The sequence below is a fragment of the Accipiter gentilis genome, chromosome 1 (genome assembly GCF_929443795.1).
Source record: "Accipiter gentilis chromosome 1, bAccGen1.1, whole genome shotgun sequence".
Taxonomy (NCBI): Eukaryota; Metazoa; Chordata; class Aves; order Accipitriformes; family Accipitridae; genus Astur; species Astur gentilis.
The window spans coordinates 17,212,953-17,239,707 of record NC_064880.1 but is presented as its reverse complement, the minus strand read 5'-3'; the positions used below and the strand labels follow the sequence as shown (position 1 = coordinate 17,239,707).

The window sequence follows — 26,755 nt, the reverse complement described above, 5'->3', positions numbered from 1 at the left end:
GAAAGAGATAGGACTGGAGGTGATGTCCACAAGGGCAAATACTCAACTTCTATAAACAGCCTCTGTGCATGACTGCATCCAAGAGGTAAACAGATTTGCTTCCTCTGAGGACATACCCCGCGTTGTCAGTGGGTGTCTTCAACTGGTAGCTGTCATTGTACTGTGCACCACAGCTATGAAGTCAGCTGTGATGAATTTCTAAAATCATCTCTTAGGTCCTAGGCACTCCTGATGTAACAGAATGATCCTTTTGACTGCTCTTTCCTTAAGGTCAGGGGAACACAGGATTAGATTAAAACAGATTCTGCCCCTCCTCCCCTTGTGTATCTTGTGGGAAGCGTATGCTGGTATCAACAGAACTTGGTTCAAAGCCTACTGAAACCAAAGTAAAAACTTTTGTCAGCTTCAGTGCATTTTGGGTTGGGCCCCTAAGGAGCTGCTTTAGGTAGTGAAGAGAGCGCACTAGGCTAATTTATAAACTGGCATGAGAAGGGCTGCTCTTGCTAGTGGGGGCTTTTTTTGCTAAGGTCTATTGGTGAAGACAATGGTTCTTTGGGTTCCATTCCACTGCTAAGGGAAGGAGAGGCAGCCTGTCTGCAGGGCATAAGACAGCTCAGCCCGGAAGCTGGGGAGGAAGGTATGTCAAATGACAGCTCGCACAAGATACAGAGTGACTTGTACAAAGTGGAGCTTAGGTGGTGACCTGCTTGACTTAGAAGAACACTTCACCTTTGCTGCAGTCAGTCTTGTTCTGAGAGAAGACAGAGTAAACGTGTTTTTTTAACAGGTGACCTGTGAGATAAGGATAAAGAAAGTTAATTGGAATTGTCACCACAGAGCCTCTTGCTAGAGGCTGTCATTATGCTGAAAAGTGACATTAATGATGTTGGATGGATGGGACAACTTGTTGTTTAATATTAACTACTAAAATTCACCTTCTAGTTATTCACTCATGTTGAGCTGGTAGAGCTTTGGCTTGCTTTGGTTCCCAAATTGCCATTTCCTCTAAAATGCTTGTGGCTGCTACAGATACACTTGTAATACAACCCTTGCATCTAAAAACCTCTGAAACATCTGCATTTTGCTGGTGGTGTCTATTTCTTGGCTGATCATCTTTAGTAGAGTAAATTGGTATAATGACATCCCATACATTGCTGGTTAAGGTGTAGTTGTGGTGTGAACATGGAGGTGTTTAGGTATATGCCATGTTTATACAAATGAAGATGTTTTAATTCACTTACCTACATAATTATAATGACTCTGTAGGCAGTAATTGTGATGGACTTAGCTGAATGTGTAAAGGTAAGAATGGTGGGGGGAAATACCAAAAAGGCTGTTTAAAATAAATCATATTTCTTCTGAGTGGTTTAACAGCAATACATGCGGCTGTGTGGGCTCAACCCTAAAAATTAAATTCATATTGAAATGGTTTCATTTCCGTATTCAAACACATTTTTGTGGTTTTATTGACTGGTCGCAAACATTACATTAAAGCATATGCCGTCAAAATTAGGACACTGTTTCCTACAGTGTAGTTCCTTTCTGCATGGTATTTACTCTTTCCATCTACAGAAATCCCAGTGGCAGAAGTCCCTACATATGTTCTCCATAAACCCACCATGGATGTATGTGTTATAAAGAATGGGGCTCATTAACAATGTGAAAATGGTGCAGAATTTCAAGATACCTTTCAGCTTTCTTGTACATGTTTCAGGATTTCAGAACATGTTAGAAATTATTAGGTCCTATTTGGGCACCTTCTTAGCTGTTGGAGAATGCTGGAAGTTGGATGCAAGCTTTGAACTCATGGCATTGGTAGGACAGGCCACAGTGAATATCCCCCCCTTTTGCTCCCTTGTGAGCTCCTCTAACTATTGCCAGTTAATGCTGGTTTCCTGTTAAACTGTGTGTCTCACTTTTGGACATTATTTTCCATTGGTTGGTTCTATTAATAATCAGTAGTAAAAAGTAATGTTACAGAAGCAACTTCTAGCAGGGGGTCCTTTTGGCTCAGTTATAATCAACAAGCTCTTTCCTTTGCAGCTGGTGTGACAGTGTTGGATGGGTAAAAAGGTAATTGGCACATTGTGCTTATCAGGACTGTCCCTTGGTACTGGGTGGGATGGCTATGAGCAGCTTGGGAGGTACCTGGGGAGATGCTTCTTTCTGCTGTTGTGCATTCATCTGTGGGTAGCAGGAGGGGAGTTGGGACTTAGCTACCCTCTGATAGGCAGCTGTAGGGAAGCAAGTCTCATTCTGAGGGGTCCATGAGGCCATAGTTGCCCTTGTGCAAAGGCAGCTGCCCTTTTGTGCATGCATATGCTGCAATAGGAAAGAAGCCTTTTGTGCCCTTGTGGCTATTAGTTTATTATCTCTGGAAGCCAAGACACAGACTAGCCCTTACCATGCAAGGCATTGCCTCATGTGCAGCATAGGTCAATTATTAGTTCCAATGATAAAATACCTTTTGCAAGATTTTTTCTGTAGTTGGCAAGACTAGGGTGGATTGTTTGTTTCTTTTAACCAGCTACCTTATTTTTCTTAGGAATAATAAGATTGGAACAAGTAAATCACAAGATGTAGTTTATCCAAAAGAGTAAGTCCCCTCTTCCAACCTCTTGAAGCATATAAGCACCCATTAGTCTCTTAGTATTAAAACAGCCATGTGGAGTAGTGTTAGTGAGGCTGTTTCTTCATTGATTGTTAATCAACAACTGAAAATAGCTAAAGCAAATTTATTACAAGTGCACACATAAATACTGTAAATTGTTTTGTAGTAGTATTTTCTTGCTTTAAACAGTTACTTCCATACCAACCATGTGCTCAGTCTTTGTTTCAGCATCTTTGTTTCATTTTCCTTGGAGTTTGTGCTGGTTGGTTAAATCCTCTTCACCTGTTCAAGCTGTTATTAGAGAAGCTATGACTAAGGTATGCCATCTCCTATATCCATCTGAATTGAAAATACCATGGCTAACTTTGCAGAGTTAGCTACTGAGATACTAGAATATAGCAATATTATTTTATCCAGTAATTACTGATACATAAAGGGTTGATTTCACCTAGCTGTGCAGTTGCCAAGTAGAAGTTGTGTGACAGCAGGAGGATGTAGCCTAATTAAGGCAAATCGATTATTTATCTTGTGACACTGAGCACATGTACTGGATTACAGGAGATTCAGTCTTCTGTTTCCCAGACTTTATGGCCCCACTGTCACAGATGTTCAGGATGAGTTGTGTCCGTATTTACTTCTGGTGGAGCCTGTTATTGGGACACTATACGTCTCTACAGAATTCAGACACACATTTTCGGTAGTGTTATTTTGGTGGCAGCTTCTCCTCTATGCCTTTGTTTTTCCTGAGTGAAGAGCACTATGTTGTAGTTCTGCCTTTGTAAGTCAGACTGGACTTAGCAGTTGCTGGTAAGAGGCCTTTGAACTTCTCTGTCTCTCCCTTAATTCCTGTCTCCCACTATCCCCATCATTATGCTGGGATGCAGCACAGCCTGCAGCACTGACCTCTGGGCTCTTTGGCCACAGGAGGGAGGACTGTAGTTTCCCTCAGGTAATTTTGGGCTAATGCCCCCATGACTGGGGTATAGCAAGGGCATAAAAGACTGTGACAGTCAATAAGGAGAGCAAAATACAGCTTCACAAAAATATGCTCAGCAAAGAGGCAATTCATTTAGAAAACCATTTTAATTGATTTGGAGTAATTTGGGGTGAGCTACTTCACATGGCATATGTTTTCTGGGAAATGGGCCAGCTCAGTAATAACAGGCCACCAGAAAATTGGCACTACACATGTGGATGCAAGGGGCTTGAAGGAATGAGACATTAATAAAGGCTGATACTGTCTGAATAACCTCAAGGGGGCTCAGTTCAGATACCTTCTAGTTTCCAGGAGTACTGACAGTTCTGCTGCCATGACCAGGTATTGTACCGGTGATCAATCTTTGAGGTCTACCTAAACTAGCTGCTTCTTTGAGGCCATAACCTCAGCTGGTAAAATCTAGAGTTGCGCCATTTAGCTGACTGTGGCTGGTTTGGGTCAGGTCAGATAACAATACACCGTTTTAGGCAGAGATACAGTTCTGGCCAGGTAAGCGTAGAGAAGTGCAAGTGTGATTAAGTTAGGTGCAATTGTATTATATAAGGTACAGTTCTATTTTATGATATCTGGTGATGTCGTTACTAGATAGGGCATCATCCTTTTGTTGGCAGATCCAACTCAGTCCCGTTCCCATAGTCATACAGCATCATCCCCAAAACACACTTAGAATTGAGGAGACCAACTCCCCAGAGGAGGGAGCATGTGTGCTGGGTATCTGTTACCTGATATTCTCCCTCCTTACCCAGATGGGTCCTCATCCAGCAGGAGAGAGAAAACATACCATGTCATGGCCAGTCCGATGAGGAGGTAGGTACTCCTCCTTTTTGGTGGAGAAGCTGGTGTTCAGCAAAATGTCCTAGTCCCCGCCCAGAAGGAAAGGTTGGAATAAAGAGTGGCTGTCCATTTGTAACAGCTAGCTGAACAAGGTTTTCATTCCTTCCACACCTCTGGTTTGGCTGTTGCCTTCTCCACTGTTCAGGCAACTTTTTCTGATCAATATGCAGCTGTGGAGGGTGCCCTTCAGCAGCTGAAACAAGAGTTAGGCTACCACCAAGAGGAAGGAGAGGCCAGACAAAGCTCCCTGCTATTCCACTGCTCATTTCCTGTTTTCATATGTTTCCCCAATTCCAACAAAACACAGAAGAATCTGTTTCATAATGCCTGAGAATAAGAAGCAGCAGAGTGCTGGGATTTCTTAGTTTTCATTTGAAATACCATGTCTTCTAATCATCTCAGAGCAACAGACATGAAAGCTCCTTCCAGAGACATGTCACAAAAGGTCACATGTTTTCCTTTGAATGATGAGCAGTGCTTTTAAAGGAGCTTAAGATAAACTTCAGGCCTATGGCTCGTATGATCTGTTGACTGCAGCCCTTAGCTAAGCAGGAGCAGTGGTCCTGTCGTTACAGCTCAGATTGAAACTCAGAAAATCTTGCATGCTGCACTTCCCTGATGTGCTATAGAGCCTGTGTGTGTTTTCAGGCCAGGCATTTTATCTTCTTTGGCCTCAATTCATAATCTTAAAAAAAAAATAATAAATGGCCACAATACAACACAGTTCTTAAAACTATTTTCCTTGAAAATGAATCCACAGATAAGCCTCAAAAATCAGAGGCAGGGAGCAGGCGATAGCACAACAGCTGGGGAATAGGAGACAGGTTATGGAAGACCAAAGGCAGATAACTTTCCTGTTGTGTAACTTATATATGAACATATTGTGCACTGATGCTGAATTACAAGTTTTGTATTTATTACAGAGAGCCTCTGCGTTATAAATACAGGTACATGGTAATAACTGGGGTTTCCTTTCTATTTTCTGTTTGTCTACATTGGGCTATAAATTCTTCAAGGACCAATGCCTTTTCTTAGTCTGTGCACTGCCTACTACTGTAATGGGTCCCACTCTCAGCCAAAGCCTGCATGTGTTAAGGATGTACTTAGCATGTAGGTCAGATCCTACAAGGTTGCTGGTGCTTGCTACAATGATTAGAGCTGAGGCAACCATGGGATACAGAACTCAAAGGTAGTCCTGCTGGAAAAATTAAGTCTTTCAGGCCCTGTGGTTGAAAGGAAAATATTTTTCTCAGAGTTCAGGCTTGTTAGTCCCTGGTCCTAAGCTACAACACAGCTAGAAAAGCTTGAGCTGGTTTAGTTTTGTAAGCTGCAGTGCAGGCCTGACTCCATAAGTGAGACGGGACTCATCCTGCGCTCAGGATGCACAGGGTTGTACGAACTGACTCCAGCAGCACGTGTCTCTGTGCTCCCAATAAAGGGAACCCGTGACTATAATATCTGGCAGCAGTGAGAGGTGTCTGGCTAACCATGTTGCTGGAATCTGATGTTATCTTCCATGTGTACAGAAAGAACCGCCTCTTTTAGCTCTGGGAGCATGTGCAGGGCTTTCTGCTTCTGCACAGCAACCATGGAAGTTTGCTGTTAGCTCTTGGCTAGGGAGGTTTTGATATATCACTTACCTTGCTTGTGCTTTTCTAGTAGAGAAGTTTGCCCTCGGCAGAGCTCATTGCCTGACAGGCACTCAACCAGGAGCAACCCCTGAACTTTGGACTGAAGACTGCAAGTGTTGCCAACGTTCTCTTGCATGTGATGTGAAGGGCAGAGAATGATTCTAGAGTTGAAAGGAAGGCCTTTTCTTGTGGCATCATGTTATATCCCTAAGCAATATAGTTCAGCCTCTTCTTTTAAGGACATCTAGCATCTCTTTACATTTATGGAAATAGTTGTTGAGCTATAGGGTGTTTTTAAAAATTGTAATATCTGCAAAATAGAAAGTATAACTGTTGTTAGCAGATGCATCCGTACAGAAATTGAGATTCTCCCTATTGTGTTTTTCATTGCTATACACGAGTGTTTTTAAACAACTTTCTGTTGCTCCGTAATGTTGTCTCCAGATCTGTGAATCCATTTTCAAATGTGTGAATTGAAAGTGGATCAGGAATGTAAAGTGTCTGGCCAGGTGGGCAGAAGTGCTGGTCTCTATATAATTGGGTTTTCTTTAGGACTTTCCATACCATGTGTGACTCATTTGGCATGAGGTCTAAATTGTGCTGAAGTACCTGAAATCCTATGTTACAGAAGGCTGCAGCCCATGTGGTCAAATGGGTCAGTAACCTTTGGTTTTCAGTCACTTTAATCTTTATTAAGGTATTTATATAACGCAGCATAGTGTTTTAAGGAAGCTATTACGCACTGCTGAGTAATGAACTTCTGTTCTGAAAGTTCCCCAAGTTTACATGCTAGCTCTAAAAAAAGAGGAAGTTCGCTAGGTAAATTAGGTAATAAAACACTAGTTTTTAGAATTGTTCAATGGCTGTTTGGTGCTAATGGCTTTGCTATGACCCATAAAGTCCATAATCTTAAAGTCAAAACACTGGTTTTGACTTGTTCTGTCTTCATAAAAGTATTGCCATCAGTGTTGTCTTTTGTTGGAGAAACCATGGCACTGTGAACAACCAGTGCAGCCTGGTACTTATGTAGTCTCCAGCAAGTCAAGTACAGCTTTTAGTCCATAAATCGTTTCCTGAGATTGGTCAGCTTAGGAAAAAGCATTGTTATTTTAAGGCGTTTTGGTACAATCAGAAGTGTGTGGTGCTGAGAGAGAATAATAATTTTCTTTACAAGGATTTAGTTTCAAGACAGTAGAAATCTGTATTTGCCCTGGTTTTCTTCTTGGCTTGCTGCTTGCTAAGTGTTTTTAGATGCACCATACAGTTCTTTTTGAGGGAGGAAATAAGGCATCTGATGCTTTCTGCTGTGTACCATGGTTTCTCATCTCCTTAGCACCACCTGCTTGCTTAATCATAAGCCAATTAAAGTATAATAAGAGAACACACTTTTGAACTGCTCATAAATAAGGGGAATTATCAGAGGAAGGGTGATAGAAAATTGAGAGGAGGAACTGTGAGCATTTTGGCCAGCAGTTTAATCTGTGCCTCCTGCAGTGCTGACTATTGGTGTTCATGGTGAGTTTGTCTCGTTTTGTCTGGTCGCCAACACCAGGATTTTCAGAGGAGGGAAGGGGATATACTGTGGCGAACTGAGAGAGCACCAGGATCCTTTGGTCTTCCACCAATTTCTATTTCACTGCTTCGTCTTACACTCATCTCATGTCACAATGTTATCAGCTGTTAATTAGTTCTCTGTTGGGAAATGTCAATATGAAACAGGATCTGAGGCAGGTCTTGCTGAATCCACATGGCAGACACCCCCACCTTCCCTGGGGCAGCTGTGGTGACATGCAGGGCTTCACCCTGGAAGTGGTGAAGCCCCAACAGATCAGTGCTCACCAGCCCTTCTCAAACTTATTGTTGGAACCAAGGCCTTTCATGTTAACCTGATGTCAACTGCTGCTCTAAACCTCCATAGTTTGCAAAAAGTTGCCTTTGGATTTGCAGATTCCTTGTCTTAAAAGCCAAGTCCTCTGTCAGGTTAATGGTGAGGTGGTGGGCAGTGATGATTACTACTTCGTCTCGTGATTCCTCTGCGTGATTCCACAGTGGCTAGGAAGCGCAGACTTCACTCAATATCAACCACCTGAGCTTTGCAAAGCAGTAAATGATGACAAATCTGCAGCTAGAGGCAGTCGCTGTCACAGGCTCATCTTAGCTGAGCAGATGGTTGTAAAAGAGGAGGTGGTACTGATTTCTATAGGATTTCTAGACCCTCGAGCCCCAGGAAGTTTTCCCAAAATGCAGGAACCTCCACACAGCTTCTGGCTCCTAACAAAAGTAGTTACAAGTTAGCATTATTTTTTAATTCTGTGAAAAAAAGGTGCAACAGTTCCCCCTGAAACCACAATATAGTGGTCTTCCACTTCTGGCAGCTTCTGGTTATTTTAAACATTGTGAAAGATGTAGGATATTTTATTAAAGTTATCTGAAATGAGCGCTCTAAAAGGAAAACACTCCTGTTTTTACTAAAACCCTAAACTTTAATAAGGACACACAAGTATGTGTTCTTTATGGCTATGCTGGCTTCGGCTTGACCTCAGGTAGCCATCTGGATGCCTATTTCTTAATAACAATATAGTGTGATGAATTTGGCTTTTATGACTTATAGGTTAAGCTATTAAATACAGAGCATTTGGTTTCACAGGAACTACATAATTTTCAAATAAAAAATGGCTGGAATATAGACATTGTGAGAGAGAGTCCTCACAGCAAACTTCTCCCAAATGAAAGCCGGTCAGTTTTTCCTGTCTTATCTTTGGGGAAAGTAACAAAGGACTTGTTTCCCAGAGTTAGGGTTAGAGTTGATGTTGGAGCTAGAAAGTTGAGCTAAATGGAGTTTTTCTAATCAAACATTTTTTTTATCAGAAAAAAACCTATTCATAAAATGAAAACTGTTCTTGAGAAAGGATTGGTTTCAAAATCTTCCCATTCTGGAAAAATGCCTCCCCCTTTTTCTAATTTTAAAATGCCTTTTTTTTAGACATCTTGAAAATGGGAGAAAAAAGCCGTTCAGTTTGGAATAGCTCAAATTTCTGAAGGAAAACTCAGCTCAAAGAAAAACCAAGTAAAACAGTTGAAACATTTCAGTTGACCTACTGTGAAATATGCAGTGATGGTTTTTTTGTTGTTTTTTGTGGTTTGTTTTTTTTTTAATACCTTGAGCTTGGATTGAGGAAACATTTCAGAAACCTTGTGGGACCTGGCAAGGTGATCTCTGCCAGCTCTGGGCTTTAGTGATCCAGTGCAGCACCACACCAAGCACTGCTGATCTACCCAGGGACTTCCCACCTGGTTCAGTGCAGCCCAGTAAGGAAACACTAACTCAGGTTTCAAAAGCAGCATGACTGCTTTGCCTGGCACCTCAGCCCAGCTGAAAATCTTCATGTTTCAGCAACGCTTATTGGCTCAGGGTGCAGGGTACTGAATCAGCCTGGGTTTCTGCTGCTGCTGGAGCTGAGAAGGGTCCCTGTAGTGTGAGGGGACCACTCCAATAGCTGCCCATTTACCAGCACATGGAGAAGGCCAGTCCACAGTTTCTTTAGAAGCAAAAGAATCAGCAGCTTAAAATAAAAAAAAAAATTAAAAAAAAAAATTAAAAAAAGGAGAGAGAGGAGGAAAAAACTTTACTGGTCAAGTGGGTAGCAGCAATACTTGTTGTCATGAGCTTTATGTATGGGCATATTGTTTTGTTCCAACCCTGCAGCCCACATACTGAGCAGAAAGAGCCCTGAAAATAAAGTAGGATTTCTTGCAAAAGAAGACAGGCAGAATGGATTAATGACAGGAAGCACTTGCAAGTGCCCATGAATCCCAAACACAGCTGGGAAGTCCGATGGCTGCTCCCATCTGTGAGGCGGGCCCTTTGTGCCCGCTTGTTATAGAGATGGTAATGTTGATGCTGATTAGCACTGAACCTGGCTGGGGATCTGGGTAATTGGCAGGAGGCCGTGTGGGACTGTGTCCCCCAGAGCCTATGGAGGGTAAATAAGCTGGCCCGGGGGAATGGAAGAGTCAGAGGATTCTGCTGCAAGTTGGGCTCCAGAGTTTTTATGAACTGTATAAATGAAGGGTGACAGACTTGCTGAGTATAATGGTCTAAACTCTGTGACTAGAAATTGTTTACACATCTGTTTTGGAGAGGCGATTTGAGCTTGGCCTTGACAGCCTCTCAGAAAGCACACACAGTCTGTTTTTGAGCCTCTGCCCTAGCTTGAAATTCTGTTTTATGACAGCCCTCTGCCCAATCCCAACACTATATTTACAGATTTGTTACTCGCATGCAGTGAGACAGCTGTGCCTGAATTCTTATCAGCTCAACCCACCTGTACTCTACTGCAAACAGGCAAGGGCTTTCAGGTAACCAGGAGAGTGGGAGAAGAGGTTTTGCCAATATATTCTTAATTTCTTTATTAGGTACAAAGGTAAAAGCTTTTGGTTTTGGGGAATCCTGGAACTGAGGCTCCTAGGGACTGGAAAACTATCATACTTCAGTCTCTTCAGACAATTTTCCTACTGTCACACCTCTGGGGACCATGCGACTGGCATTTGTGGGACCCATGTCCCATAAGCATCACTGATCTTTTAATGAAATTGGCATTTCTTACCAAATGCCTGATGTTAGGCAAGTGTCATTTAAGTTTGCTACTCTTAAGAGTTTAGCAAGGAGGAGGGAAAAGAGAGGTGGACAGTGGAATGAGGGGAAGACAGGAGAAGGGGGCAAGGCTGGATGTGGGTGTGCTGGTGCCAACCACCTTGTGTTCTGGGGGTGAACATGCAACTGCTGGCAAGTCCTGTTTCACAGTGGAAACATCTCTTCCTGGCTGGTTCTGGTATCATATTCTTTCTGGCATGGAGCATTGCTCATTTACTTAAGTCATCAATAGGTCGCTATTTTTTCCACAAAGCAGGAACCAGATGCATGCTAAGAGGAATTTTATGGCAGGTGTGGTTGCTTCAGCAGTCCCCAGCCTGGGAGACACAGTCCACTTTTACGAGCATTGACACTGGTCAAGCAGAAAATAAAGTTCAGATTTGGGGATACATGTTGTTTGAGTGAGGAGGAGCTGAATTTTTTCAAAGATTGTTACTTCTTACTGAGTTATAGGAAGGCATGCATATATGCAAGTCTGTCTCCTTTCACTACAAGTGTCTTCATGGAGCATGCAGTCCCCAGTGGTTGTGTCTGGCTGTTTGTGCAGTGGTTCTCCCATGCACAGCCTTCCTGACTGACAGACAAAACTTGGCCGTGCTCACTGTCGTGACTTTAGATATTCCTCACATGATGTCTGCTCTACCAGTCCATCCATGGTGGTCTCCCCCACTGGAGGGGCAGCAAGACAGACCATGTTGCGGGGCTCCCAAGTGTCTCAGGTCACAGGTCCGCATGTTAGGTTGACCTACTGACACAGCGAGTGTGAGCTGAGATTCAAGAAGAATGACAAAGCCAAACAGCCAGAGCACATGCAGCTATTTTCCCCATCACTCAGGCTACCAGGCAGGGCACCTCCTGCAGCAGAGTCAAGCAGGTGGCCTGGGACAACTGTGTCTTAACTGTGACAGCTGCCTTGGTTAGACTGTGTCTCTCTAGAGCCGGGAGATGGTGATGATTCTGTCCTCAAGGGCTGCTGCCATCCCCTGTCCTCTCCTAAGCCACTTCTCGCTGTGTGTTCTTGCTGCAGGCCCTGGTGAGGTGTCGATTATGGTCTCTAGTTCCTCTGGTAAGCTCATACCCTGGGACAGAAGGGAGGCTGGCACTCACCAGTGTTGAAGTCCGCTCTGTGGATATCTTTCTGTGAAATCGTCTGGCACCTCAGAGGCTTCCCCAAAACCTCTGAAGCTGAATGAGGGAGTTGTTTGCTGGGCTGTCCTGCTTAGCAGCTCCTGAGCTGGTGTGATGTGGCCTAATTAGGCTGATAACAGTTTGTAGACGCTGTCCCTGGGGTTTCTGGCTGGGACGTGTAGGGGGTGGCAGCGGGCATGTCTCAGGACTCTGTAGGTGCAGACCTTCAGGCAGGCCTGGAGGAAATAATGATGGCAGGGGATGTCCAGAAAATCCCCAGCAAAGCAAGCAAAAAGCTTCCAACTGTCAACTAGCAAAAATCTTCCAATTGTCAACTACTGAAAGACTTTGCTTTACTTAATTCCCCTTCACCCTGTGACAGGTGACTTGTGCATTCCAGGTTGCTAATGGCGTTAAGCAGTTTAAAGGTGATTTAAAAGCTAAAAGGTTTAAAGCCTCTGGGAGCTTTTGCCCTGCAGTTGTATTGTGCCTGCATGGAAGTGCATGTACTACTGGAATGTCTCAATATGATCATGAGGGAAGCAATGTGGTTCGTTCCAATATAGCGCCAGTAAAACTTCCATAATTGCCATGGGATGTGGTCAGTACTGCCACACCACTGCTTGGCTGGGCTACTCTAAACTGGAAAGAAGGAAGAAGCAGAAATCCAAAGTATGGTACTAAAATTTCTGCAAAAAAAGGCTGGGAATACCTGCTAACCTGTACTGCATCCCCTGTCACATTTGCTCCCAGGTGGAGATCTTCAGGCAATGTTTTTATGCCATTTGTATTTATCTTGGACATCTCTGGTGGCACAGACACAGCAACACTGGAGCCGTGCCTTCAAGGATGTGTTCTAGCCAATGTCTTCTGTGTCCCTTCCTTGTTTAATCTGGTGCTTTGGGCCTTATTATCTCAAATTTATCCGTCTCAGCATAAAACCACAGTTTAGACTCAGTTACCATGGGTACCACACAATTTGCACAGCCTGCTCGCTACTCCTCAAAGTCAACTTTGGAGCACTTAAAATTAGAGATAATATACAGCCAGCTGATTACAGAAACCTGTGGACTAGCCATAGGCTAATGTGGCTTCCCCATACATCCCCAGAGCAGCCCTGAACCCTAAGTCATTGCCCTTCTTGTGGCATCATGTAGTTTGTGTAACAGGCATGCTGCGAAAAGGCTGCATTTGGTTACTGCAGGATTATGGAGATACATACCATGTTACATCAGGGGTAATGCTGGGGATATGTGTTCAACCTTATTGTTAGAGGCAGGAGCTGAGAGAGCTTGGTTTTCTCCCTGTCTCAGGCAGTAACCCACTCTGTTACCCACAAGAAGTCTCTCAGTCTACAAAGCTGTAAGATAATATTGTGATGGGTTAACCCTGGCTGGATGCCAGGTGCCCACCAAAGCCGTTCTATCACTCCCCCATCCTCAGCTGGACAGGGGAGAGAAAAATACAACAAAAAGCTTGCGGGTCGAGATAAAGACAGGAGAGATCATTCACTAATTACTGTCATGGGCAAAACAGGCTCAGCTTGGGGAAAATTAGCTCAATTTATTACAAATCAGCCAGAGTAAGGTAATGAGAAATAAAATGAAATCTCAGAACACCTTCCCTTCACCCCTCCCTTCTTCCCGGGCACAACTTCACTCCCGGATTTCTTCACCAAGCCCCCCCCCCCCCCCCCCCCCCCCCCAGCAGCACAGGGGGGATGGGGATGGGGTTTACAGTCATCACATGTTATTTTCTGCTGCTAATTCTCATCAGGACGAGGGCTCATCACACTCTTCCCCTGCTCCAGCGTGGGGTCCCACCCACGGGAGACAGTCCTCCACGAACTTCTCCAACGTGGGCCATTCCCACGGGCTGCAGTTCTTCACGAACTGCTCCAGCATGGGTCCTTTCCATGGTGTGCAGTCCTTCAGGCACAGACTGCTCCAGCGTGGGTCCCCCAGGGGGTCACAAGTCCTGCCAGAAAACCTGCTCCGTGGGCTCCTCTCTCCACAGATCCGCAGGTCCTGCCAGGAGCCTGCTCCAGCGCGGGGTTCCCACAGGGTCACAGCCTCCTTCGGGAACCCACCTGCTCCGGTGTGGGGTCCTCCATGGGCTGCAGGTGGATATCTGCTCCACTGTGGACCTCCCTGGACTGCAGGGGGACAGCCTGCCTCACCATGGTCTTCACCACGGGCTGCAGGGGAATCTTCGCTCCGGTGCCTGGAGCATCTCCTCCCCCTCCTTCTGCACTGACCTTGGTGTCTGCAGGCTTTTTTCTCTTACATGTTCTCACTCCTCTCTCCAGCGGCTGTTTCTCCCTGTCCCAGCTTTTTTTTTTTTTTTTTCTTAAAAATGTTATCACAGAGGCATTACCACTATCACTGATTGGCTTGGCCTTGGCTGGCAGCGGGTCCATCTTAGAGCTGGCTGGTATGGGCTCTCTCTCAAACACAGGGGAAGCTTCCAGCAGCTTCTTACAGAAGCCACCCCTGTAAACCCCCCCATCCCCCCCGCTGCCAAAACCTTGCCACAGAAAACCAATACAAATATTTTATTACTTTTTCATTAGAATCATCTTCTGAAGTTTAATTGACACCCTTAAATTGTGTAATATCACACTGACAAGAAAAGTAAACCAATCCAAGCGAAAAGAAAGTGATACATTTTTATTGTGTCTTACATTGCTTTTCCATCACACCTCTGAAATACCAAGTTGACTCTTGGGTATGTGATGTACTGGGGAAGTTTTCTGTCTGCCTAGTCTATCACAGGAAAATCTGCAGGATGAACAGAACTGGTGTGCTAGAAAAGGATCCTCAAGCAAGAGGATGGAGCCAAGCCAACACAGCAGCTCTTGCTTTCTAACACCCTCTCTTATGTCCTTATTCATTTCTCAGCTGCAGAAAGCCCCCTTCCTGCCCCTTAAGACCCCCAGTAACTGTGAAAGACTCCTGTGCTGTCCTTTGGAAGGCAGATGTTGCAGCTGCCTTGTCTGTTCACCTCCACCCCACATATGGGCTGTATCTGTATTACAGTCCTGGATGCTGTAGGGAAAGGAAACCCACCTTTAACTTTGGACAAGGGAGCCTGGAAACCAGAGCAGCATAGAGCTTAGCATGGAGTAATGTACTGCTGCTTTCCCTCTGGGGTGAGTCTTCTACCGCCTCGGTAGGGCAAGACTCAACACTGGCAACTGAGAAAATGCCATCATTGCTGCTGGGTTGAAGTGTGTCCTTGGAGTAGCAGCACAGGCAGCATGGACCTCTGGCTGGTTCATGGTGTGTGCTCACACCACGCTCATCCAGATGTACAGGGTCCTGCCTGCTCTGGGCAGCACATTTTCAGCTTCCCTAAATCCATGCTCAGCAAAGCTGGAAGTGGCTCTGCCCAGCTGTCAGTCTTATTGTGATGCTTTCTCCTGATACTTTGTCCTGATGCTTTGTCCCAGCTCCTCAGGCGCTTTTCTTCCCTCATCTCCTCCCTCCCCTTTTCTTCCCTCCAAATTACCATGATGTCTGAGGGAAGGACTGCTATACTGTTGGTTTGCAACAGCTTGGCTGTCAAGGCTTTTGTAAGGAGATGAAAGGCAATGGCTCATTTTCTCTGTTGATGGTGTCTGTTGCTCATGACAGTCAGAAAGCCCTCTGCAATCTTGGCACATCCTGGCTTTATTCACTGCAAGAGCTCTGCTTGGGAATGGTCTCATTTCAACACACACTTTTGGCTTTTCATCCGTGAGCTTACTGAAGGCTATGGCTTGTTTTAGAAAGTGCTGTTAGTCCAAAGACAGATTAAATGCAGTGTCGAATAAGATGCATGTAGTACAGTACCCTTACTCTGAAGTAGGGTTTGGGGTTTTTTTCTGTTCATTTAAAAAAAAAAACACCTTAAAAGGAAGAAATCACAATCACTTCCTACAAACTTAGTAGTAGTGTTTGGCAAGGTCTTGGCCCCAAGAGGTAGGAGGAATGTTAAGTAATGTCCCAAATGGAAAAGTCTCCAGCTTCCAATGGGAGCTCTGTGTGTGTGGTGATAGACCAAAGTGTGGAAACATGTCTTTTGATGTATGATACTGAGGTGAGGACAGTGTGCCCCTAATAGGTAGAAGATTTCTCAGTCCCATATCTTGAGTAAATACTTTCTCTTGGCTACCAACTTGTAGGGTTGCTGGTTTCTGTTTCACTAAATGACTGTAGTGGATAGTCCTTGTCCAGAAAGGAGTCTCTAGTGAGCTTTTCCTCTCCAGCATGTGAAGATACAGTTTGTGTCCGTACAGTTGTTTGCATCTGAAATAGCTGCAGCTTCTTAAAACAAATGGCAAAAACTGTGGTACATTGCTATGCCAACACTCTCATTTAGCAGTGGGAGTCTTACAATGGCCCTTCTCCTGGAGGCCAGATTCTTCTGTGGAGAAAGCCAGCCAGGGCTGCAGCCAAAGAGGAACTCTAGAGGATCTCAAAGTGACCTGAGCTCTTTCTGCTTTGCTGACGAACTGAGAAGAAAATAGGCCAGCAATTCATTTTACAAGTCTCTTAAGCTATCATAAGAATTTATAGGAACTCTTTATACAATAAATTATAGATATAAAATAGCAGGTGGCACATCTTTCAAGCAGTATGGATTAAAATTCATCCTGACAAGACCAGGAAAACAGCCCCCAGACCTATCTTCACCAAGCAACTACAAAATAAATAAGTTGTGGTTAAGAGAATTGGAGTGTTAATGACAGGTCTATGCCAGTAAATGTGGCAAAATGCCTCAGCAGTAATTGTTACCAGAATAATTTCTTTCCCAGCTAGTTATAAAATTACATGCACTATTAGAGTGACCATTTGTGAAACCCAGACACCATATATTTTCATCAAATGTAGCAATTGTCTCTGTCATTCCTGAAACAAACCCCCTTGGGGTCCCAGCTGGGCCACTGTATGCAAGCTGTGAAAATACTGATATACTCATTTTATCCTTTGCTTTCCTTGTCCTTCTCTGTTTCCTTTTTTTATTCCTTACTTACTGGCAACCACTAATGTAGCCAAGTTACTTCTGTGCCAAGAGGATGAGGAAACTGTTTCCTCCCAAGCCAACTATGCTGACACTGCTAACCTTGATCTCCATAAATGATTGAACAGTGTCTCCTGTCTGAAGTGTATTTCAGGCTCCAGTTACCCAAGATTCTCGGATGCTGAGAGCTTTTCATCTTCCCCATCTCCTCCTCGCAGTCATAACCAAGCCCGACTCTTGTCTCCTCTACCTTCACAGCCATAAACTCCTCAGACCAGCAGTAGCAGCCCCAAGATGCCTTTCCCTATGAATAGACTTTTCTCAACTTGTAGGGTTTTTAAAATTTGTTTTAACCTACTGAAAAATTTGATGTGGCTATTATAGCGAAAAGGAGATTTTTGTAGTCACTGGACAAGTACTGGGAATAAAAGAGTGTTGAGAGTAACCCAGTCATTTTAACAAAGCAGCAGTTTAATAGCTTTTAGAAAAAATAAATTTGTTAGGGCAAGATCAGCATTGCTTGTTTTTGCAGCTTCAAAACTTTTTCTAGATCAGCTGGGTTGAAAGGGAACATTTCCTAACAGTACTGCTAAGCCAGCTTTCGGGGGTAGACATGTTCTAGGAGCGCTGGGAGTTCTGAGTTATGTGCTGCTTAAAACCCATTCAGACTGATGGTGAAAATTTCAGTATGGGTTTTTCTCAGTCAGGATAGCACCAGACTCTTGATTCTCAAGTTGAGGCAACATCCTACTGCAGTCCTTTTTCAATTTCTGGGCCGTGTCTGCAGCCAGGGTACACCAGCACAACCTGGGCTCTGGATTGCCTCCTGTAACTGCAGTGCTTTAAAGACATTCGCTATCCAGATCAATACCAGCTGAAATTCAGATATATTTGACCTTCATTCCACAGCACTTTGGAAACGGAATAATAAATGTGAAGTGAATTCTGCCCTCCAGATATCAGATTATTTTTCTTTGCATCCTTTGAAAAATGTTTGTTATCTTATTTTAAGCCTCTGCTGCCAAGGGGAAAGCAGGGGGGAGGGCATGGGGGGCGTGTGTGTGTGGAAAGTAGGAAGGAGGACAGTGTACTCTAAAAGGAAAAAGCTATGTGGAAAGCTTTGGTGCTAATGGATCGGATCTGTTAGCAGACTAACATGTATAATGCATTGTTGGACAAAACATTAAATGCGTAAAAGTAGTTTGTGACAATTTAGGTTTTTATCGTTGCTTGCATACTGCTCTGGGGGAATATGTAGCAAAAGACAAAATCCCAGACTGAAGAGTTTATAGTCTTAAATGTGCAATTCTGCAGGCAGCTTGGTGAAGCTAATAGATCTCTGCAAGGCAGAGTCAGGGCCGCGCAGGGATGGGCTGACCCCTCCGGATAACAGCACAATCCCTTTCTGAGGGGAGGAAGTGGAACAGCTTAGGAAAAGTATGCACTTAGTCCTTGTAATTTTCATCACAGGTAACTGTGCAGAACAGGTGTGGTGTTGGACAGGTCATACAGGAGTCTTTGGAAAAGCCCTCCAAAATGAAAGGGAAACAGCTCCTGTAAAAGACAGATACTTTTTTTTTTTTAATTGAATAAAATGTATAAACCTGTCAAGCCGGTTGTTTTTGCAAGTTTAATAAGAGGAGAAGCAGGAGTAGGTGCATGTTAGTGAAGAATACTTACAAATACTTTGTGTGGAAGAGAGACCCATAGTCCTCTGTTGTGTGTGTGTGTGCGTATGTAGATGCACATAGGTTTATTTTCTATCAGTTTTTATAGGTAGATGTCAAAGTGTTTAACAAGAACGAAATGAAATCCCTAGTATATACAATAGGGGAAGTAGGATGCAGCTGGTGACGTGGTCTACCCACAGGTGGATGGCAGAGCCAGAATAAACGGGTATCCTTATCCATTTTATGCTAAGTCACAGTGCATCCAGCTGAGAGCTGTCTGGACCTGTGTTAGTCTGCATCAACAGAAAATCTGTACGATGTACTTAAGTGAAAGTAAATGTATGCTAAACGCACTTACCAGTCTCTATTTGTGAATAGGACTTCAGTAAGGTTTCCTCATTGTGATAAGCTTGCATGATCTGATAAAGGTTTCTGTATCCAGGATTGAAGCGTCTCCTAATGGCAGCTTCCCATTAGGAGTGAAAAATAGATCATCTGTTTTGTCCCCTGTCCCTTGGGAAAGGTGATGCTTAGAGCAGCCAAGGCTCCATTCCCTGCCATCCTGGCTCTATGGCATTGACAAGCCAGCATGTCCCTTCATCAAAGTACAAAGCTTTTCTAAAGACCGTGCTAATTTCAATGAATTCCTTATTGGGAGAGGTTCTTTAGGGATATCTGTCTGAAGCCAGATGGTCAGGGAGAAAAGCAAACAAAAAGAAACCCTTCCTAACATGTTCTGCACTGTGATTATTAGAAGATGCTCACAGGGAGTGGAAAACCCCATTCATGTATGTGGTGCCAGGTTCTGACCAGGCACTTAAATGTTAACTTTTTGCTTTCTAGATAACTGCACTGATTGTGGAGCTGTTGGCTCCTCTGTGTGGGTGGGTCTCTTCTGTTTTCTAGGGGAAGAATCTTTGAAACATCTCATTTTCTTCCCGGTCAGCAAGAGGTGGAAATGCTGATTACAGCCTGTCTCCAGCAAATTCCTGGGGCAGCAAAACTGCTTTCAACTTCTGGCATCTGTATTTTGGTTGTCTGGTATTTTTGGTATTCTACTGCCAGCTAAAATCACATTTATTGTAGCAGACCTTTAGCAGAGAGGCGATTGAGGTTTCAGTTCAGACTATTAGAGTGCATGTTCAATGGTATAGAGTAGACAGTGTGAAAGTACAATGCAAAATTATTTTTTTTGCAAAAATGCCATCTGATCATCTGGCATACATGTTGCAGGTGTGACCATCCTTCTGTTAATGTCCCTGTTGAATGTCCCTGCCTTCTGCATTTACCTTTCCCAAGAGGCGTGCATCCACCTCCTCTGTTTCTGGCTACGTGACATTATTTTGCATTGGTGACACATCAGAGGGCTGTTGGGACGCTGAGTGCTGAACACTCAGCTGTCAAGAACATTGATCTTTCTGCTGAGCCAGAGCAAATTTAATTAGCTGATTTTAACATTCCTCTTCATCCTGCGGGTGGGTAGAATTGATGCTGGCTGGAGCCTCATTTCCACAGCTCATTTAGTGTAACTTATTATTGCATGTAAGTGAATGGTACACACTGCTGACAGCCTCTGCAGTAAGGTGTAGCAGTTACTTTCCATTTATTTGCTGTCAGAACCATCTGAAACCTTCCCCCTTCAAGGCAGCAAATCTTTCAGTTCTTGCTGGATCTTAACTAGGCAAACCAGTAGAAAGCTGTAGTTAGCACAGCCCCATGCCAGTGACATGGTGCAGTCAGGGAAACTAATTCAGTGTCAAAGAATGGGAGTTCAGACTTGGAAATGGGAAAAGCCTGAACTGCTCTACAGCTTAAGGTTAGTCCCATTTATATCTATGCATTATGAGTCTCTCTAATTGCATACTTGCATCCTATTTTTTATCATTACTTTAATACTATGCTTCTTTTAAACTTTGTTTTAGTCATGTATTTCTCACTAAGTTAGTTACTGGAAATGCCTGGCCTGTTCTTGCTGAAGCTTTGAAACAACTCCCAAACAAAAGCATTAGCTTGAGTCAGTTATCATACATGGGGAATTAATTTCTGAACAATTAAAAATAGTAGTCGAGAGCATCTGAGAGGTCAGAAACTGTGCAGCCTTAAATATAGGTGATAGTACCAGTTGTCCCTGTAATACTTAGGGGATTCTCAAAGACACATGTGGCAAGGAGGCCCCTTTCACCCTCATTGCAGCCACTTCAGTGTCTGTCTGCTACTTGTATCTGTAATGTTTTGCCTGGTGGGCTCTGATCAAAGTCTTTCAATACGGAGAGAGTCTGTGTAGCAGGACATGCAGAAGAGGTTATTTCAACAGGTTAACTGCATTTGGTGTCCAAGCATTTCTTACTGAGTAAAGAGGGTCACAAAAGGGGTAGTACTGTCTGTGGTAACCTTTGCTATTTATCAGATAAACTGGAGAAGACTTAAGACCCTCCGCTATACAAGTAAGGCAAGAAAAACAGTTTTAAGAAGCAATTGGAGTAGTTCCCTGCATTGGTATCTTTAGCTGCTCTGAAATGCCATACTGGGAAGTCAGTGGGGGGACTCTTGCTCTTCTTCCATTACTTTCTGGGCATATTTGCAACCACTTTCCTTGTTCCTGCTTGAGATCCTCCCACATCAGAGACTGTGCATACAGCAGCCCTGCCAGGTCTCCCAGTGGGGGGAGTCTGGCTCGAGCGTGCTGTGCTCTATTTGCCTTCCCTGATGGATGGCTTTTTGGAGCCATTGCCAGCTTTTCTTAGGGCAGGCCTAGGGATTAAGCAGCTACTTGGTGGTCTCAAAGCAGGCTGGACATAACAGGGGATCTGAATTAATGTGCCTCAAGTTAGCCTTGGGAAATAAAGCTGAGAGAAAAAGGCTTGGACGTAAGTGCGCACATACGCAGCATCTTGTAGTCCTTATAGTGTTGACTTTATGCTAAATTCACTGAATAGAGACTAAATAGAGTGTGTATTTCTCTATTTCTTTATAGGAACAGAGAGTTTCCCTTGTTTAACAACAGACACAGCATCCTATCATCTGCTTAAACAGGTATGACCTTTTTACTTGTTAGCGTAGTTTTACAAGGAGACTCCTTGTCTTAGGCCAAGAAGGCTTGAGACAGGAGCACAAAGAAAACTCCTCTAGCTCCTGGAACATTTTGTTTTTCTTGGATTAGTTCCTGCTTTTGTAATCCTTCTTGGTTTTTATTTTAAAAGCGTCCTGTGTCTGATAGGGGCCACTGTACCCATTGTCAAAGCAGCTGTCTTCCTGCTTTTGGCTTAGCAAGAGCCTGCTTACAGCTCTGGGTGGAAAGGGCCTAGGATGGTGTTGATAGAAAGGCAGAGCATCTGAGAGAGGTGACAGTGCTGCTTTCTCATGTCCTGCCAGTGCAGTGAGTTGTACCACAGAAAAGATGAAAACAGTTTGGCAGAGTAAGGATAAGCATAATACTGCCTTATCTCAGAATCAAAAATGATCGGGTTAGATCAAAGAAATGCACTTTTTCTCCTCTTTGGGAAAGAGAAAACTTTCAGGAACCCCTGTCTCAGAAGACTAAAAACACATGTTAGAGAGAACCTGTGCTGCTTCTGTCATGTAGATGAGCAGATACTTGTTTTGCCAGTATTTCTGTATGCATATGTATTCATTTCAGTTTGATTTGCAAGTGAACACAGTTTCTGTTCTCACAAGCGTGAGTTTGAAATGCTAAAGATGGACAACTGAACTTCAGCAAATGGAAGTGGAGTTTGATTGAAAGACTACATATGAAGTGTAAGGAAGAAATGCAGAAGGGCAGAGTGAGTAGGGTGGCAAAGTGCCCAAGTTTCTGCTGTTGTAACTTTGCTTGGGCAGGGCAGGGTGTAATACTGCCATTCTTTTCGGCTAATGTGCTGTGTTCACTCTGGCCATGCAATACAAGCAAAACAAGAGGGTTTCAGTGAGCTCAGGTGATGCTTGTAGAAGCTCATGGAGAGTGAGAAGTAAGGCATAATGGAGTAGTGGTCCCCTTCCCAGGATCTCCTCTTAGCAAGCTAGAGGAGGTTCAGAGTCTGCATCCTTTGAGGAGTAGCATGAACACACACATGCAAAGAGGTTTTATTCAGCTGGTAAAAGTTACCTCCTCTGTGTTGTCATTAATAAAAAGGTGCTGGTTTATGCCAGTTTAGGACATGTTCCTTCTGTGAGATTATACTTAAGGAGTGAGAAAAATCAATCTCCCCTATTCTCCTCAAGTAGTCTGTGCCGTGCTTCTGAGGCTGTCAAGATACTTAATGATGAAAAAATGGAAAGGTCAAGCACAGCTTTGAAGGGAGGCAAGCTGATACTACAGAATTAAAAAAAAAAGTAATAGCATATGATCTGGGATCTGTGTGTGCATGCACATGTGCACTTGTATGTGTAAGCATATGTATTGGGTACAAGGCTGATTTTGGACTTGTTGAGCTTTTCTAAGTCCATAAATCTAGTCCATAAATATTTCCTGACCAGCCCCTAGTTTACTTCTGCATGTAGTCTCTCCTGTCTCCATGAATTTGAAGGAAATGGAAATCAAGAATCAAATTTGGCCCTCTAGGTTTTTAGCCTGTATAAAGCACACCCACAAGTACCAAGGTTTTCAACTTTTCATCCGTGAACTTTTCTCTCTTGCAAGCCATGGCAACAAAGACCTGCCACAGGCTGTGAGAGTCAGATAAAGGCTGTGCGTGCCAGCCTCTCCTGTCCCTGAGAGACATGCTGCTGTTGTGCTTGAGGTTTAGGGTGTCTTTTGTTGTTGCAGTAAACTTCAGTGGTACTCCTCCTCTTGGAGAGTGTGGCACAAGCAGCCCAGCAGTTTGGGAAGGAGTGTTTGCCTTCTGGACAGTGAACTGTGGGAGGGCAGGAGCTGGTCCAGCCCTGGCCTTAGCTCACGTCAGGCTCCCTGGGGGCAGCCAGCACATACAGCAACCCAGCGTGCTTGCAGGCTGGCTCCCTGCCAGCGTCTGCCAGGGCGGAGGGCAGCATAAGGCTGCTTATGGTGATCCTACACGCTTCAGGAATTTTCCCATGGCCCCAGAATACCCTTGCAGCAGCATGTAAATACTAAATGAGGGATTAAATTAGTCTCTAAGACTTAAAGTAACGGGCAGTTTTACTGCATTCACCATTTCTCCATTGATAATATTCCACCGGTGGTAAAGTAAATTCTTAAACGTCTACTGTGCACAGCTTAGGTTGTCCCTGCAGGTCCCATCTTTAACTGGCAGACCTAAATTATTGCTCTTGAAATAAAGAGTATATCCCTGGAGTGCCCCATAGCCTCTTGGTGCTGCTGGGGCACCACAAGCAGTTTAAGAAGTGGGCAAGTCTGAAATGAAAAGAGAGGGAAACAATCGTACGTCAGAACTAGCATTTTCTACACAGGGTCACTGCATCACTGGTTAGGAGATAAAAACAAGGTCTTGTGGGCATTGCTGTCTGTCCTGTGTCCTTCGTCTCTGTAGTGAGTAAAAGTAACAGTGAAAACTAGCAGTGGAAATAATGTGCTGCATGTGGGTGATAGGGCAAAGTTGTGATAAAGGAGGTAGGGGCTCAGGGAAAGGAGACTGGTGCGTTTCCTCCTGTGTAAGAGCATCCATTCCCCAAGGCTGGGCTGTTGGATAAGGAAGTGGCGTAACAGAACCAACAACGTGACACAGAGGGCTACAGGGGTGGGTCATAAAGCTCACATCCCTCTGAGCTGGGGTGTCAGTACAGCCTGCTTGCAGCATTTGGAGTTGAAGGGTCAGCTTTGGAAGCTTTACAGCATTCTCCAATAGTGTGGTTTTGCTTCTGATGCTTCTGGGGCTTCAGTGACTCTTCACACTGGTCACTGGGCCCTGTGATTCCCTGTGCACTGTGAACAAACTCAGTGTCTCCTGACAGAAGGTTTTCACTGTGCTGTCTCTGTGTGTAAGCTGGTTCTAGGAAAGTACTCCACAACAGGAGGGTACCAAGACAATTTACTCACGTGGACTCTGCCTCAGCTGGTGTGTGGCTGTTTCTGAGCTGGAGGGAGAACTCTTAACACCCTCCAAAGGCTCTATCATGTTGAGATTCCTAATAATTTTGAGTAGCCTTTTAAATATAAGCATTACTTGCACTTCTTTTTCTACTGTGAATCTACTGATGCTCAGAAGGAGAGGCACGTAGGCTGGGTTGGTGTTTGGCAGCAGCCATACTGAGCAGAGGCTTGAGGACAGCATGGGGCCAAGCTGAACCTGTGATGTACTCAGGGAGAATATTTGTGTGTCGATGTTTTGTTCGATTAGGTTGGAACCTCTTCAGATATGAGCGCAGCTTAGATGAATTCTGTAGAGAGCTAAGTGTGCTTTAAATAACTGCACTTTAAATACACCGCAGCTTGTATTTCAGGCTTAGAAATTTCCCTCACCGCTGGCTGGAAGTTGACATTGTACAGAAAGATGTCAGTGAGCGATGATGAGAACAGTTTTTAGGAAAAGGGATGTGAATTGATATCTACTAGAATGATTTCTTGCAGTACCTACAGATGAAATGTCTTGATTTCTGGAGAGTCAAAAACTCTAGAGATGATGTTCTCTTTTTTTCATTTTACTTACTTTGTTTTTTTTTCTCAATGACCTTTGTAGCACTAGGCAAAGATTATATGTGGTCAGAGTGCAAGATATAGCTTAGTGATGTTATTGGCATTGTCTTCTCTTTTCCCATGCAGCCAGCTTGAGTGTCTCCTGTGTGGCATTAGGAGGGTTGCAAGGAGGCATACCCACCTGGGTGATTCTGACACAGGGCTGAAGGAGGCTCTTGGCATGCCTGCTGTCACTGCCAGTGTGGCATCCACTCCTTCTCCATCAACCTCCCTCTTAAAAATAGTCTTCTGCCAACCAGTAGGCTCTTCTGCAATCTTACTTGCAAGAAACCTTTAACTTCCAGCTAAAACTTATCAATGGCCACAGGGTTCTTGTACCAAACTAGCCCTTGGTTTTTCCTCCTTTGTGTTTCTCCCTTATCATCAGTCTACCTCTTTCCTCCTTTGAAAGGAGGGCTGTCATCGATTTTATAATCAACCTGTCTCTTTCTTCCTTTCTTCTATTATCTTAATAGCCATTATCTGCACCTTCTTTTGTTTGAAAACACCTGTTTTGAACATAAGCGGTAAAAGCAGAACACTGTGTTACTTGTATTCATCAACTATCAAAGGTAGCATTTGCTACATTTTGAAAGGATTCAGGAGTGGTTGTTAAGCAATGGAAAGGAAGGAGAATGTCTCCTGTCACTAGTAAATCATGATGATGATGGTGGTGGTGGTAGTAATAATCCTACCTTGCAGCCTGAGACACTAGTAGGTGCTTAAAACTTGTCTGCAGCTAGGAAGCAAGATTGTTCAGGCAGGAATTGACAGGCAGAGGTTATATGACTTGCTGCAGCTTTTTAGTAAGCATCTCCCCAACTCCCTGGATGTAAGAGGTGGGCCAGAGAGACCAGGAAGGAAGAGGAAGAGGGAAATGTCATTCTTCCTTTCCCCTCTGTAGTGATGAGCAAAGGAGCTTAATTTTGAGGAAGAGATTGGTAAGTAAGGGAAACACCATTTTGTATGTTGCAACTCATGCCTGATGCCTTTTTCAGGATCAGCAGCCAACCCCAATACTGAGATTTTCCATTCCTGTGCAGTACTTAAGTGACTTTATAGAAGGGTAAAATTAAGAAAGGTGAAGGTGAGTTAACGAGCTGATTTTTGGTTTTGTGAAGACGCAGTCGGGAAGTATATTTTCTTTTGCATCTCCAACATAATACTTCCTGTAGCTCAAGAACCAGTCCAGTGTGCTGATGTTAAATTCTCACAACCGTGAATTTTGTCCCCTGAATCACATGGAGGGAAAGAAAACTCATCACCATGGAGGAGAAGCTCAATTCCCCTGAAGGCAGTTGAATTTTTGGCATGAACATCCTTTTGAAAACATACCATCTTGCTAAGGATTATAGCTTTATGCCTATATGAAAAAGGAATTGCCCACACTTCTAAAAATTGTAGTTTCGGTTTTGAAAGGTATAGAGTCCTTGCCATGCCATTCGTGTGTCAGCCCTTCATTTACAGGAACTGGAGGGCAACTCTGTGTCAGTCAGATTATGCCATCCATCAGGGTGCTACTGTGCTGGTGACCTGCTCAAAAAGGCCTTGTATCACTTGCCTCCTCCAGTGGTCTGACCTACCAGATGTGCCCTGTTTATCTTCACAACAAACCCTGC

General features: G+C 44.0%; 1 protein-coding gene across 48 annotated transcripts in view; it reads left to right on the top strand.

The window, feature by feature from the left end:
* The window catches only part of MAP2 (microtubule associated protein 2), a 238,206-nt gene that overhangs the window by 111,614 nt on the left and 99,837 nt on the right, over positions 1-26,755 (top strand). For 44 of the 48 annotated variants that reach the window (XM_049813594.1, XM_049813715.1, XM_049813935.1 and 41 more), the window contains one exon: positions 21,504-21,562. The exons of the other annotated variants lie outside the window; for them this stretch is intronic. The gene's annotated coding sequence lies outside the window, so the exon portion shown is untranslated. The remainder of the gene's footprint in view (positions 1-21,503; positions 21,563-26,755) is intronic. 48 annotated transcript variants of the gene reach the window in all.